Consider the following 14452-nt stretch of genomic DNA (forward strand, 5'->3'; position numbering starts at 1 on the left):
ATATTTTGTTTTTATTAGTTACAGTTTATTCACTTTGTATCCCAGCTGTAGCCCCCTTCCAATCCTCTCCCAATCCCACCTTGCCTCCCTCATCTCTTCCCATGCCCCTCCCTCAGTCCAATCATAGGGGAGGTCCTCCTCCCCTTCCATCTGACCCTAGTCTATCAGGTCTCATCAGGACTGGCTGCATTGTCTTCCTCTGCAGACTGGTAAGGCTGCTGCCTCCTCAGGGGGAGGTGATCAAAGAACCAGCCCATGAGTTCATGTCAGAGACAGTCCCTGTTTCCATACTTGGGGACCCTTTTGGACACTCAGCTGCCATTGGCTTCATCTGTGCAGGGGTTCTAGGGTATCTCCATGCATGGTAATCGTTTAGCGTATCAGTCTCACAAAAAATGCCTGTGTCCAGACTTTTTGGTTCTCTTGTTCTTCTTGTGGAGCTCCTGACCCCTCCAAGTCTTTCTATCTCTCCTTTCTTTCATAAGATTCCCTGCACTCTGCCCAGAGTTTAGCTATGAGTCTCAGCATATGTTTTGGTATCATTTGCACATAGTAATTCTCAACCTCTCCACCTCTGATGCATGCAGGCTTTCATCACAACTGCTCTCTCAGGAAAGCTCCCATCAAAGTCACCAGTGACATCTGTACACCAAACTCGATGGTCAATTTCCAGTCATTATCTTATTTGATCTGTCAGTTGCATTTGATGTAGGTTAATCACTTTCAGTTTTGGAATACTTTTTTCCCTTGGCTTCTACACATCTAATTTTGTGTGGTCTTTTTTCTGCTCATTTCTTCTCATTTTCCTTTTATGATTTCTTGTTTTGCTAACTTCTAAAATTGAAGCACCCTGAGACTCAGCGTTCAGGTATCTTTTACTCATAATAATCAAAATAAACATGAACATCTAAGAAAAATAATGACACATGAAAGACTTCAGTTAGTGAATTAAGGCCTCTACTCTATGATGATTGATATGGTTATCTTTAAATCAACCACATTTCCATTTTTTTACTGTTTCATCTGGGTCTTGTTCACATTTTTCTTTTCTTCCAACTTTTCCTTAAATATTTCATAATGCAGTTTTATATCATTCATTTGGTTATTATTTCTACACTTTGTTCTTGTTATAGGAAGCCTATCAGTCAGTTATTCATTTAAGATTTTCAGTGTACATTGTCAGTTTATCAGAGCAGCCATTCACTTAATCTACAACTTTATATGTATTGTAAAATTTTACGATGATATACTAACATTTTTTTCTGATCTAGTTAGTGAGTATTTTACTTCTTGGATTGTATGGGCTATAAAATGCATTGTTGTTTACATTAAACTAATATCATCTAAAGACATTTTATTAGAGTAATTTATACTGTCCACATGGATACTTTATAGTATATAGTTAGTAATTGAAGATTAGTTATAATCACAGTATCACCAAATAAGTATAATAGTATTTCTGCTTTTATATATCTATTGAATTTTTTTCATTTGCTATCATTACATTTTATTTTTTAATTTTTAAATTTTAATTATTATTATTTATTATAATTTATTAACTTTGTATCCCAGCTCTGGCCCCCTCCATCTCCTCTCAGTCCCACCCTCCTTTCCTCTTCTCCCCTAGCCCAACTTTGGGAAGAATGCATGGAATTTTATGAAAGAAAGGGAAGATAGGAGAGGGGACAGGAGCTCTAAAAGAAGACCAACAGAGCCAAAAAACTGGGCCCAGGGGGCCCGACAGAGACTGATATCTAACTAAGGACCATGCATAGAGAGGACCTAAAACCCCTGCTCAGATGTAGACCAGAGACTCAGTTTCCAAGTGGATTCCCTAGTAAAGGAAGCAGCGGCTGTCTCTGGAATGAACTCAGTGGCTGGCTCTCTGATCACCTCCACCTGGGGGTTGGGGGGTGCAGCCTTGCCAGGCCACAGGGGAAGATGATACATCCAGTCCTGATCTATTGAATGTTTTTTTTATATCAAAGTACATCTGTCTTCTTTTCTTGTTCAAATGAAAATCTGCAGGACTCAAATCGACATACGTACCTGAAAAAATGAAAACTGAATTATTTATAAAGAAATGAATATTCAGCCAGACAGGTTTTGTTTCCATTTTAAAAACCGCAGTCTTCCAGAAAACACAATGGGTCACTAATCTTCCCTACCTAAACAGACACATCACAATTGCAGTTGCTGTAACACATAACCAAACTGAAAACCACAGGGGAGGACCTTAGACTGTATGTCCAGTCTATAACTTAATATGTCTGTATGTGTGTGTGGCTGTGAGCGAGCTTGTGAGAGCGCACACATGCATGTGTGTGTGTGTGTGTGTGTATGAGAAAGAGAGAGATCAAACAGGAGCAGAAGAGAAAAAGGTACTAGGCAAACAGTGATAAGAATGTGTGTGTGACATTCGTGTGCTTATAAATGTCATGGAAATCAAGGCTGTTATTATTTAATCTGCTCACCATTACCTTTATTTTAAGCAGAGTTGAAATTGCAGCATGGTAACTATTGAATTCCAACTGAATAGTTACTAAGACACCAGAGATGATCTTTGTAGGATTTCATTAATTCATTGATCTCAACCTTGATACTTTTGATTGCAATGGTGATTACATAGCTGTTACAAAATTCTGGCTTTTAAATATTGAATGGATAAGTCCCTTGATAAAAATTTCTAAACCTCTCACAACAAAAGATTATTAAAATACCATTATTATCTTTTGTGACACCTTCTCTGTGCTTCTGTACTGTCATCTCTTTCCTTTTTTCTTTTTCTTTTTTGGTTCTCATATAGGATTTTCTTTTTTTCCTTTTTCATTGATTTATTATTTATTACAATTCATTTCCCCACAAGGACCAAATATATCTGGACACAGGGTTTTTTTCTGAAACTGTTTCTCCAACCAAAAACCATGTATGGATATAACCTAGAACCTTTACTCGGACAAAGCTCGTGGTAGCTCAATAAACAATTGGTTTCCCATAGTAAGGGGAACAGGGACTATCTCTGACAGGAACTCAATGGCAGGCTCTTTGACTCCCCACCCCCCAAGGGGGAGCAGTTCTGCTAGGCCACAGAGGAGGACTTCGCAACCAGCCCTGAAAATACCTAATAAAACAGGGCCAGACGAAAGGGGAGGAGGTCCTCCCCAATCGGTGGACTTGGAAAGGGGCAGGGAGAAGCTGAGGGAGGGAGGGTGGGATTGGGAGGGAATAAGGGAGCGGGATACAGCTGGGATATAGAGTTAATAAAATGTAACTAATAATAATAATAATAATAAACAATTTATTTATTTTGTATCCCAGCTATAGCACCCTTTCTTACCTCCCTTCCTCTTCTCCCTCCATGCCCCTCCGATAGTCCGGATAGGAGAGGTCCCCCCACCCTTTTATCTGACCCTAGCCTAGAGGTTCTCATAGGACTGGCTGCATTGTCTTCCTCTGTGGCCTCGGAGGAAGGCTCAGCCCCGCATAGGGAGGTGATCAAAGAGCCAGCCACTGAGTTCATGTCAGAGAGAGACCTTGATCCCCTTACTCAAGGTCAATTTCTAAACTTGGGCTCTGGGACTTTTAACTTTTACAGGATAGATCAAACACACACACACACACACACACACACACACACACGCACACGCATGCACACACACACACATTCTGTTGTAAACATTTTGTGGCAGTGAGATACAATGCTAATGTAGGATTTCAGGTCTGGTCTGGTTAGCTTTCCTGTGGTTCACATGTCAAAGTATACAGAGTTGATGGCAAAAGAGAGACCAGGAATTGAGTTTCTTAACAAGCTGACTTAAATATGGCTTTTAAGATTTTATAGTATTGACTTCTCCAGGATAGCCTTTATAATAATAATTTGCTGTCTTGTGTCAAGATATCAGTTAACATTTTGATTCCACTTTGTGTGTGTGTGTGTGCATAAAGAAACGAGTTCTATTGCAGCATTTTCATGTATTACTGTGCTTTGTCCTCATTTGCTCTCCATTGCTCCCCCACGTCCCCAACCCTTCTTTCTAGTCCCTTTCTTAATAGTTTCTTCTTTCACTTTCATGTTACATATATTCATTACCATCCTTTATTTCCCCATCTCCCTCCATTTAGATAGATCAACTTCTCCCCTTTCATATAACCCTTTCTATTTTTACAACTCTCTCAATCTCTCTCTTGTTGATTCTACATGTGACAGAAGATTTGATATTTGTTCCCCTGAGTTTCACTTTAAGTAATTTTAAAACAACTATTTTGATGGAACTTTTCAGATGTGTCTTCCTAAATCACCTAACTTTTCACTTCTCAGTAAAGCTCACTTGCTTGTGAGCTCCTCCAGAAGTAGCTGGGTAGTTCAGTTGTGATAGTGCTTGGTATGCAGATATGCATGAAGCATTTAATTCTTTATTAATTTTTGTACAATATATTTGATCACAGTTTTTCCCTCCCTAGCTTCTCCCAGATCCTCTCTACCTCTCTACTCACTTTCTTTCTCTCTTTCCTTAGAAAACAAACAGGCAAACTAAAAACCCAAATAAACCAGTATTTTGGAAAAAAAAAAAAGCACACACACATGCACACATGTGCACATCACACACACACACACACATACACACACACCATAAAAATACACAACAGGAAGCCAAGATATACAAGCAGAAGTAAGATTTAAAATGTCCAAACAAAGCAATAAGAGACAAAAATTCTACAAAATATCATTAATCTCATTTTGTATTGGCCATCTATTGTTTCTGATCTCACCTACTCTTATGTTTCATATGCCTAGTGATACATCATTGAAGATTACCAACTTCTTTTTGCATGATGGTGTAATTGTAGATAGATTCTTGGTTAGTTGTGGGAGCCTGAATCTCCTTAACCCCTCAGTGTATGAGGATTTTCACATGAGATGTGAAAATCCAACTATTAAGTTGGAGTAGGTTCTCAGACCTTGTCTTGTGTTTCTCTTCTGCTGTGTTGTGATGTAGCAAGGTGGACATCCAGGGAGGCTAGTACCACAGTCACTGACTTCCTTGCTATCTGAAAAATACACTTGTGTTTACAAAACTTATTTTAGGCATCTGTTACGGGAGTGGGAGATGGCCTGAGATACTTTGTGTCTTGTTTGATTCAGTACTCACTTCATTTTGTGCATTCTGTTCCATGGTCCTTTCCGCCTTTTTTTCTTTCTTTTTATATAGACTTTATATACGGAGCAATAATACTCATAGGAAAAATGAGCAGAAACTATAATTTTTATATATGTCCCTTCACAAAGCCTCCACTTCTATCACCATCATTCACTCCAGTGGAGTGCTCTGTTTGTAACAGTAGATGAATTATATAGACATATAATCACTCAAAGGTCTTTCTCAAGTTCGGTTCCCAGCACCAATGTCCAGAGGTTTACAGTCACCTAAAATTACAGTTCCAGGGATCTTATCCCTTATAACATTTCAGATACAAGCACTAGAGAATTTAACATAAGGAGGCAGCTACAATTTTCTGAAAGGCTTGCTAAAATAATTTTAATCTTAAAATACTTATAAAAAGCTCTCATACAAGTTCCTTAAGGAAAACTAGTTTCTAAAACTGTTATTAGAATATTTTTTCTTTTATTATGTTTTGTTCTAGCAACATTCTTGTGAATCTTAGAATTACACATATTCTGAAATCAGAATAAAATAACATTTTTTTCTGATTGAATATTCACTACTGAACCACAATGAATGCAATTATCTAACTCAAAAAAAAAAACAGTAAAAAATATTTCACACACACACACATTAATATATAATACACCCACAACACACACACACCTATATGTAAAAAACTAACCTAAAGGATGTTATATGTGCATGGTCTACAGATACAAATATAGGCCAATTTCTTGAAATTACAGAAGAGAATATTTCACAATGGTTACAATGTCAATTTCCTTGGACTACTGAAAAAAATTCCACGTAAGCATTCGATTACTAATACAGACTCAAAAATCTAGGAGAAAGTAACAAAACTGAAAGAGAGGCAGATAAACTCTGAGAGAGATGAAGCTATCTTGGCCACTCCTTACTACGGAAGTGGCACATGCGTCACAGTTAATATGAACACAGTACCGAAGGCTCCTGGAATTAGAAGATGCGTCGCTATCGGTTATGACAGCAGTAGCCAGTGTCACCCGGATACCCTTTTCAAGCTTTGACTGTCAAAGTGGAACAAATTTTGTTTCCACATTCCCAGCTTCAGGGTGAAGTTAGGTAAAATAATTTTAACTTTAAAATTTTTTTAGGCAAGCCGTTCAGAAAATTGTAGCTGCTTCCTTATGTTAATTCTCTAGCGCTTGTCCCTGAAATGCTATTTATAGTCTAGAATAGGGATCTAATTTCTGCACAGGGCTATGTCTTTTCTTAGTTTTTTTTTTCCCCCTCCTCTGTCCTTTGATGGTCATGTCATTTTCTTTTCCCGCAGTGAAGGAGTTTCTTAAGACCATATTTGCAGGAAACAAGACCTAATACAGTTGGAGGCTACTTGTTAGCTATTTAGGAGACTTGTCTCCATGACGTGGTGAGAAAGGACACAGAGTAGGAAGCTACTAGCTAGTGTGATGTCACTGGCGTCTCAGAGCAGCAGGGGGAACGTTTACTGTAGGATCGTGATACTGGATAACTGTTGCTAAGCACTGTCAAAGAGAGAAACGCACATACTTATATCTATTAACAGGATCTAAAGGAAAGGTCAAGGGTCAAGTGGCCTTCTTGGCAGTAAAGACACAGTTGCCTCCAGCAGCCGGGAAAGCAGCTTATGGCCAGGCATGAGGCTCACTTGCCAGGGGGATTGAGAATACACATTTTTAGTTTTCCCTACACAAATGTTAATTAGTGATATTTTATTTTCCAATTTATTGAATATGATGTATATTAAAATGTGAATGTGAATTAAGTTTGAAATTAGGTAAGTTAAAGCACCTGTCTTCCTTTGTGATACCATGAGCCCAATAATGATAATCAACATGTTATCACCACATCAGACTTCCTTTGTGTCCCTGGACCTCCTCTCCTCCTCTCTCTCCCCTTCATAGAAAAAAAAAATTCACTAATAAATTATATTTCCAGTTTTACATGTGTATGGGAAAAATGAACTCTTGGATATTAACAGATCTGGGTTTTCCTTACACATAAAATAGGTCCATAGCAGGGAGAATACTGAAAAGAGGAGGCAGTGAGAGGATATGTTAGATGGTACAGTATTAGCTTCGTGGATTGCTGGAATGTAGGAAGAGAAAAGTGGCTTAGGGTGATGAGCTGCTCTACAATAGACGTGTGACAGGACAGGAGGTTATCAGCTATGACTCTCCATCAAGAGCAAGCTTCTCATTTCCCAAATACCGGCTCTGACCTTAACTCCAGACATTTTTACGATCACCATAGCTGATAACTATTCCTGTAGAGTGGCATCTGTCAAGATTTACTCTCCCATTGCAACTCTCTGGCTGTGCTTGAGAGCTGGTAACAGAATGAAAACAATGTCTGGACAATGGGATCTTCTGCCCTGTCTTCCTTTCGCTCTTTCTAGCGATTCAGCCACAACATAGTTAATTCAAAATGTACGTTTTTCAGTGAATGACGTGGGAATTCCACGGACACTTGCCAAGCTTGAAGAAGTCATGTGGTGACCACGTATCATAAATCACTTTGCATTCATGTGAAATAGGCCCTGGAGCTAGAACAAGATAGAACTCCATTGAACTTTTCATTATCTTAAGGAATAAAACAACTGAAATGTCTTTTTTTTAAAATTCTGGCTGTGAAATCTTTTGAGTACCTCAAAGCAGTAGTAGTTTGTTTAAAAAAAAGTTATTTTTTAGAATGTTGTATATCTCAGTGTGACGAGGTGACATGGGGTTTGCTGCTGTTGTTGTTTTTTGGTGGTCACACTGTTAGACCTTAGTCATTGTATTTATTGTGCCTTGACATACTGTTAGAATATTTTCTATCTTTGCCCCAAGGCGTATAATTAAAATTGTTATTTCAACATAGGAGACGAAGCAGAAATCATAAAAAGTTCCCGAACATTTTGTCTTATCTAGTTTCTATTTTCAAACCTAAGTTCTTACATATTGGTTGTTATTAAATTTTAGTCCTTGGTTTTTCTCTTGTTAGAGGAAAAGATAAGAAGCAAAAGTAGTTTTGATTTTTATTCTTACAAATACAAGGTTTATATCTACCAAAACCAGATAAATTGCTTAACAGTCTTTGAAATCACCCAATGTATATGTCTATCTAGAAACTCAGAATATTATCTTAAATGGGAAAAAAAGGCCTTTGAAGATTACTTTGGATGAAGTTAGGCCTCAACTCCAAAGATTACTGCCCTCAAAGTGAAAGAAGAAGAGAATATTGACTGAGAAAAAAATGGGCTTGCTTAGATGGGAACAGGTGCTGGAGTTCTGCTAACATCACTAGCAGACAGAAATTTCTCTTCTCTGGAGCCTTTGGAGGGAGAATGGCTCAGCTTATACCTCAATTTTAGACTTTGATTCCACAATTTTAAGAGATTGCATTGCAGTGTGTATGTGTGTGTGTGTGTGTGTGTGTGTGTTCTGCTTTGTGTGTATGAGGTATCTATCTGGTTTGGTAGACATAGGACAGAAGTGCAGATTTTAAGACCAGGGATCGAGTGATGCTGAAACCTTTGGTGAGAGTACAGGATTAAATTCTGCTCTGCGACAGATGTGGAAGACACAGCAGAGACAGGTCCTGTTACCTCAGAGAACATGTGACTTGCTGTCGGCAGAGTGCTGCTGGGGGAAGAGGAACTGTGAATGGTTCATAACCTTCCCTAGTAAGAAAAGAAACATGTCACAGAAAACTATGGGGAAAGCAGTAGGGTTCACAGTAACAGCATTTGGCTCAATCTAGTTCTGCTGCTGGATGAGCTCGGAAGATGCACTGAGCTTCTTTTTCAGAGGATCTTTCCATCAAGCTGATGACAGCACAGCTACCTTTCTTTTTGCTGCTTGTAATGAAATGAGAAATAAAACTCATGTATCAAGGAAAGAACTTTCCTGCAAAAAAGAACCAGGACATGATGGTTAGGGAATTTTCTTAACTATCTAGAATTCAAAACATACCCAAATTGGGAGATTCAGATTTGGGAAAAGATGTTCCAGAGAGAGAGAGAGAGAGTGCTAAAGTCATTGCTGGACAACGTTTTGCTGACAAAATGAGAATTAGAAAATCTGTGAATCTGCCGGGTCCTCTCTGCAAAAGGCAGGGCTTATGCAAAAAAGACTTGTGAAGGGTGTACAATCCAGTGATGTAGATCTCTGTGACATACACGGGACCCTAGCATGTTTGGGGTTTTATTCTATCTGAACTACTGCAAGCATAGACTGAGCAGAGTGGAAACCTGAGGGAATAAAGGGAAGTGGTCAGACCCTCAGCATTAGACTGGCTGACAGAGCTGTGACATGGAGGGTGTGTGTTACCCTCCAAGAATGAAATTACTACAAGAGCAGAGCCTTTGCTGCAGAGGCCAAGCCTATTGGCCCAAAGGCAGAGAGGTCTGAGGTGCAGATGCAGCGGTAGGTGGCTTTGTAGGCCAGAGGGTAATGCAGCTGCTGCCACCCCAGGTGCCTCAGAGAGCAACAGAACCAAAGGCTTAGAGTGTGAAGCCAAGAGCCCCAAGGACACAACATTTACAATATATATATATATATATATATATATATATATATATATATATATTTCTAAAAATATGTGAACAAAATACCTAGGGAAATGCTTCAGTCTACAACAACTAAAATTACCAAAAATTAAAAAAAAAGTATCTTAAAATTCTTTTTGTAAGTCAGGTCAGATACAGAATAGTACAGAAGATATGCAGTTGACTTTCTCTTGGAGAACCTGGATTTGCATGGCGATCTGCATAATACAGGAGAGGAATTGTAGGAGGCAAAGTTAAAAATAGGCTGCATACTATAAGAGAACACGCATTGAGTAAACCAGAGAAAAAGTTTTGCCCTGCAGTAGAAGGGGCAAGTGCTATTACAGACGTGAAAGAGGACATTAAAGGCTGAGGGGGACAGGACAGATGGCTCCATGGATTAATAGAACTTGCTGTGCAAGCATGAAGACCTGAGATCAAATTCCAGAACACACCTTAAAAACTGGACTGGCAAAGCACTGAACTGGAGCCCCAGCCCTGGCTTGGAAAGGGGCAGAAGGGATGCTTTCTGGCCAGCAGCCTACCTTTAGGTTCAGTGAGAGACTTTGTCTCAAGGGATTAAGGTAGGGGGACAGACTCGGAATCCCATGTCCTTCTAAGGCCTCTGTGTATATCATAGGACACATATGCATATATAGTATTTGCACTCATATATACACACACACACCACACGCAGAAGAAATAAAATACAGATTATGAAAGAATATATATAAATAATGTCAAATATATACGTGTCATATATGTATATATATATATATATATATACACATATATATATACACACACACACACACAAACACACACAAACAAAAGATTTGGTACCTAAAAATAAATATGAAAATAGTATTGCGCATAGTTGAAGCATGCACTTGCTGTATTAGTGAACCTGGAGAATGATCTAGGAATATTGAATGTACAAAGGGTGGAGTGTGTTGGAGATGAGCAAGGAAAGTTGGGACACTGAGTGAAACAGTAAAACATACAATTAATTGTAGTTCTGGGAAAAGAGGAATAAAGGGAAGGGCCATGAATATTTGAAGTGATAATGACTTAGAATTTTTCAAATCAGATTAAAGGTAGGAATTTTTCACAAAAGCCCTGAAAGCCTGGCAAAAAATAATTAAATAAATAAATAAAAAGAAGAGTGCATACTTAGAAACATCAAACAAAACTTGTAGAGTCAAAATAATTGAAAGGTGTTTCAACACTAAGTTGGTGAGAATGAGAAGAGGAATGACTGTCTACATATTAATAAAGATGGATTATGTTGCAGATAAGCATTAGTGGTATAAATGAACTCCTATCTATGTTAAGGGCTAGCATACCTCCAAGTATCACCTTATGCTAAACTGCGGATATCTTAGATGTAACTAGAGCTCAACTGACATTAATTTTACACTTTGTGTAGTTAATTAGTCAAGATAACATTTGAAAAAGTAAGAAGCGTATATCTTTCAGTTTAATGACAGAGAGGACACCAGCTTGTCCTGACACGGTGCCCACTATCTATAAGATTCTGCTTGTTCAATTCTAACAACTGTCTTAGGAAGAAGTTGCTCAGGGTCATAGAACTGGTACATGCTGATGTTGGGATGTGAGCTCTTCTATCTATCATCTGATTGCAAGTGCTTCAGGTTTATTTTATTATTGTTGTTGTTTTGTGTGTGTGTGTGTGTGTGTGCATAGGTGTTCTGCCTACATGTATATAAATGTATGACACTTGTACTTGATACCCAGGGGCCAGAGGAGGCCACCAAATTTCCTGGAGATGGAGTTACAGGCAGTTGTGAGCTTTCTAATGTGCCTGCTGAGAAACGAACTCTAGTCTTCTGGGAAGGCAGTGAGTTCTCACAACTGCTGAGCCATTGTCCGGCTTCCACACCGGAGAAGGTTAACCACTGTGCGGAGTAGAGAGATTGTAGAAATCGAACAAGGGAATCAGAGCCATTCACTCAAACATTCATTCAATAAATATGCCTCAAACCCTTATTTTATCTCAGGTACTACTCTGGGAGTGACCAATGAGAAAACCACAAAAGTCCAGGGTACCATGTGATGTGACTTTTAATGGAATAATCTCAATGAAGTTAACATATTAATTAAATGATAAAAATTATACAGAGAAAAGGATAGGAATAAAGAAAAGTTTGCATATTTCTCAAAATAAGACACAATCCAATGAAAGGAAGCAGAATGCTTGAAAAAAAATCAAAGAGCCAAAAACTCAGGCTCATTGATTCTATGTTATTATCAGAACAACTAGTTTGTTGAGGAAAATGACATTAATGGAGATAAAGAGGTCTACTATGTTTTGATAAAGATTCAATTTATCAGGATAATATTCCAATGCAAATGTTCTGTGTACTCCATAATATAGCTTTGAAGCACAGCAAGTACATTTGAAGTAAATAGAAGGAGACTCTGAAAAATTTGGTTTTAACACAACTGTTATTCATAGATAGATTGAGCAGATAAAAAAATCAGTGTAACATTGAGTATTTGATCCAGACAATTAACAGGCTTAGTAAAATAAGGTATCTAGAGAACACCACAACCCAACAGTGTACCCAATGCTTAAAGAACACAGAGGTGACAAGTTACATGTCATTGTGTCCTGACTGGGATTAAAAAAAATCAAGACTTTGGATTTATGTGGACTGTACAACCAGCGCATGAAGGAAGGATTTCTGTCATCCCCCATATCCTTAAGAACAGCTTAGTAATGCACACTAACAGAGACCAATGTTTTCTACAGCTTCTCAGCGTCAAGAACAAGGAACCCCACCACCACAGGACCAGTGTTAAGAGCACATACATAGATGATGGCTAGCTCGGTCAACATGTGGGTCCCCTAGAAACGAGAGAGAGGGCTGTCTCTGGCATGGACTGTGTTGCCTGCTTTTTGATAGCATCCACCTTGGAGGGGCTGCTTTGCCAGACCACAGGGGAAGAAGATGCAGAAAGTCCTGGTGGAAATTGATGTGCTGTTCTGAGTTGGTAGTGGGGACTCTCCCCTTTTCTGAAGAGTAGGGAAGGGGGATTTGGGGAAGTGGGAGAGAGGATGGGAATGGGAGCAGAGGAGGGAGGACCTATGTTCGTGATGTACAGTGAATGAATGAATTAATTAAAAATTATAAAAAAGAAAAGAGAAAGATAAATACATAAATGAAGGAAGAATGGAAGGAAGGAAGGAAGGAAGGAAGGAAGGAAGGAAGGAAGGAAGGAAGGAAGGAAGGAAGAAGGAAGGGAGGGAGGGAGGGAGAGAGGAAGGAAGAAAGGAAGGAAGGGAGAAAGAAAGAAAAGAAAGAAAAGAAAAAGAAAGAAAGATGACTGGCTGGGCACTGTGGTACAAACCTGTAATTCCAGCACTCTGGGAGGCAGAGGCAGGTGAATCTCTGTGAGCTCAAGGCCATCCTGGTCTACAAAGTGAGTTTCAGTTTCAAGTCAGCCAAGGCTACACAGAGAAACCCCGTCTCAAATATATATATATATATATATATATATATATATTGTTTCTTGATTTGTGCATCTGCCAGTATTAGTTTTAAATCAAGAATCAGGCTTTATTTAAAAATGTGTATTTTAAAATATTTGAACTACACTGCACATGAAAGAGTAAGCTTGTGACCTAACCTTATACTCATTGAGAGCCAAAACTCCATTATAGGCTTAAGGTTGTGGTGTAATTCAAATTATGGTTTCTGTACCCCCATATCTGGTTGCAGTCCTTGTTCTGAAAATCACCTGTCTCAGTGCTGTGTAAACACTGCTCCAAAATTGCCCCTATATGGCAATAAAGCCGCTTATCGTCAGTTGCTGACCAGGGGAGAGAATAGGGCTGGACTTCCTACAGGGAAGGAGGAATTAGAAGAAGAGTAGGGGATTCAGCCAGGGGATTGAGCCACAAATGTCCAGGAAGGACCAGAGAGACAGTTCAGCAAGAAAAGCTACAAAGCGCAAGTATCCATGGGATGCACACCAAGTGGAAGCCAAATTAGCTTAGAGGGTTAAGAATAGATTAATAACTACTCAGTTATTGTGTTGTAAAGCTTATTATTAAATGAATGTGAGTCTCAATTATTTTTGTGATAGCTGGGTTAAAAGAGAAACAGTTTTGTAAAAATAACTTTAACAATCCATTAATGTCAATAGCTGTTCATTCTCCTCCTTTCTCTCTTTTCCCGGGATGACAATGTATGATTAATTCACCCAAACTGACCAGAGGATGAATGTGTCAGTAACCTCAGCTCTTCTCTGTGATGAGTCCTGGCCTTCTTAGGAAAGATCACATGTGTTACAAAACCATCAGAATCACCAAAAGACAGGCTCCCACCTGTTTCTTTGTTGCTCTTATGCCTTCCATTATTCATGAGAGCTATGTCCTAAACTCAGAAGTTACAAATGCCAAGCTTCCTGACATCCTCCAGTGAGATTTAAGGAGCTTGTCCTAGGTCCACAAACTAAAGGACAAATTTTCAGAAAACAACTCTCTCTGCTTGTTTTTCATTATGTAACTGTTCCACCTACTTGATTGATAAAAGACTCTCGCTCCTGTGGTTCATGCAATGCAAACCTTCAAGATCAGCGTTCACAGTGTTAAGTTCACTGTCAAATGACTAGTTTCTCTTTCTGTGGGTGGATTCTGTCATATGACTGTCCTTGGACATACAAACCTTGAAAATTGTGATGGTGTACAGTTCTTAGGAATTACAGGATG

Source organism: Meriones unguiculatus, chromosome 15, assembly GCF_030254825.1.
Source record: "Meriones unguiculatus strain TT.TT164.6M chromosome 15, Bangor_MerUng_6.1, whole genome shotgun sequence".
In the NCBI taxonomy this organism is placed as follows: Eukaryota; Metazoa; Chordata; class Mammalia; order Rodentia; family Muridae; genus Meriones; species Meriones unguiculatus.